This window comes from Empidonax traillii, unplaced genomic scaffold, assembly GCF_003031625.1.
Source record: "Empidonax traillii isolate 1590-97213 ecotype Southwest subspecies unplaced genomic scaffold, ASM303162v1 scaffold294:size1087701, whole genome shotgun sequence".
Taxonomy (NCBI): Eukaryota; Metazoa; Chordata; class Aves; order Passeriformes; family Tyrannidae; genus Empidonax; species Empidonax traillii.
In genome coordinates, this window is record NW_020955487.1 from 455,700 (window position 1) to 458,119 (window position 2,420).

The 2,420-nt window shown below is 40.4% G+C and overlaps 1 long non-coding RNA gene across 1 annotated transcript; it reads right to left on the minus strand.

Annotated features, from left to right (window-relative positions):
* Positions 1-230: 230 nt before the first annotated feature.
* On the minus strand, positions 231-2,060 carry LOC114060846. Its single transcript, XR_003571978.1, has 4 exons — positions 1,931-2,060; positions 1,317-1,347; positions 1,031-1,035; positions 231-371 (listed from the first exon to the last, which is right to left on the minus strand). It is a non-coding gene; the product is annotated as an uncharacterized LOC114060846 (long non-coding RNA).
* Between the last annotated feature and the right edge of the window lie 360 nt (positions 2,061-2,420).

Genomic DNA, 2,420 nt, shown 5'->3' on the forward strand with positions numbered 1-2,420 from the left:
GCACGTGACAGCAGTAATTCAGGATATTATTCCTCATGTAAAAATAGCTATGCAAAATTAACACAAAGGCTTTGGTATAAAAAGATAAAAGCCAGGAAACTCAGAGGCTGTGCAGCTCTTTTTATCTCGTTTCATTTTGGTTAGAGGATTGTGGGGAAACAGCAGAAGAGATAGACTGTTTACACTGCAGCATCTGGGCCAAGGTGTAGTCATGACAAAAGGTTATTGTATTCCAGCCTGGAAAATGGGTGGGAAGAAGACTTGAGTGTAAAGGTGATGATCTTAGGCTGGGGGCACATGGGCAGAGATGGGAAAGGTGAAAGGCAGACCTGGAACACGACAGCAGGTATCTACAAATCAGTTAGGAGGGTCTATGAATGACAGAAAATTTCAACTGTGACTTGCACAGGAGTGTGCTTGTTATTGGGGATAGAATAAACCACTTCAGGCTTTGCATCTCATGGTCTCAGCTTTCTAAAAGCTCAAAGAAAAAGCTCTTTTCCTGAAGCTGGAGCGACTTCAGTGGGCAAATATCTCTTAGATTGCAATGCTTTATTCTGAATTTGAATTTCGCTCCTGGAAATAACACGGTGATGTGAAGAGAGCTGTCGACGGGATTTCTTTCCCCTTCCCCACCACCCGAGCCGATGACCCCGAGCCTTGACTTGCATTCCTAATAGGATAGGCTTTCCTTTGTAAGAATTCTTTAGCACCTGTAGGTTATGTGTTCAATTAGCATCTATATCCTGAACCGAGCCGAGTTGCACAAGCTTTGAAAAAAGTAACAACCAAATGGCTAATTAGGTCAAATTTGGGGCGTATCAAACTTGACAGTGTCTGGCTTACATCACTGTGGATTTACATAATGGAACTTAACGGCCCTGAAGAGTGTGTTGTGTCTACCCTGATGACTCCACGGAGGCTTTTTTCCGTAATTTTCTTTAAAATCTAAAATATTCACTCAGAAGAATGTCTTCTTGATAACTTTTCTGTTTGCCCTGTGTAGTGCAGGGCTTCAACTGCTCATTACCTGGGCTGCAAACAGAATAGTATTGCAATCAGTTATCTTATTTTTCAGAAGTCAGTAATCAACGTCAGCAACCAATTGTTTAACAAATTTCCTTTTAAAAACCAAAGCTATTTTTCAACTGTTTGTTCAACTACAAAAGCCTGGGAGAGATGGCAAAACCCATGAGGACTCAAGGTAAAAGGCCTCTGGTAGACTTTTCCACAGATATTACCTACCCATGAGCAACAATTAAAAAAAAGCAAACAAACCAACAAAATCTTAAGTTAATAAAGTTTTATATTCTTACTGTGGCTTCCTCTGTCTTCTAGCAGCCCATCCTGTACATCAAAGGTCACAAAGAACACAATGAGTCACTATCAAAACCCAAAGAATGCTTCGTGAACAATTACTATACATAAATTGCAGCCTGGTATTTCGTTTCTGTGCCAACTCACAGTAATACAGCCCATTTCCTCTTCGGGTTTTCTTTTTTTTTTTTTCCCCCTGCAGCTTTTGTCCATAATAGCAAACAGCTTTGTTAATCTGAGCTTGGATTTTTCTTTTTTTTTTTTTTTTTTAATTTTTTTTGGTGTACTTATACCTCTGCCTGTTTGAGTAGTGGGCAGCAGTGGTATGAAGCCTTTTACTACAGCTCTTAAGGCTTCTTTGGTGTCAGAGTCCCCAACAACTCTATAATGCTCTATAAAGCTTTGTAGCCAAAAAAATCATTAGGAATACTGAAAGGGTCCCCTTTGAAACACAGAATCAAAGCATCCCCCAGAGAGGAATCAGCTGTACATTAGCTCGTGCCTGGCAGAGCAAGTGAGCACCATGAAGCTCTGAAACCTGTGCGGATCCCTTAACGCATCCATTGTCTGGAGGACCTCAGGATCCATTCACCCAGTTCAGCAAACATGGTACTTTATGCACATTTACCGCCATGCATGTGGGACAAAACAGGCCTGTTTGAAGTCAACATTATCTTAGCAATCATGAACCTTGGCTTTTCATCCCGCAGTCCCCATTTTTCCCCACTTTTGCCAACAGCTTGTGTCCATGACTCTTGTTGCGATCCCCTGAAAGAGAAGCAGAGATGTTCATTCCCTGGTATAGTTTAACACCCAAGAAATCAAAAAAAACCCTCTAAAAATTTGCTGAACAAATATCACAAAGACAAATAAAGGAGAATTGTTTTTCAGAAGGTAGGATTTATGTGTGTGTGCATGTGCTGGTGTGCAATTAAATAATGAAGGCAAACCCAGATTTATAATGTTGTCGTGTTATTACCTAAGCACTCAAATTCTGCATGCTGGTCAGTTTTTTAGTAGTCTGCTGGCTAATATTTATTGTCTTTAACGAGCAATATTATGGACTAGAAAGTTGTGATGACAAGTAGTAACAACTGGCATTC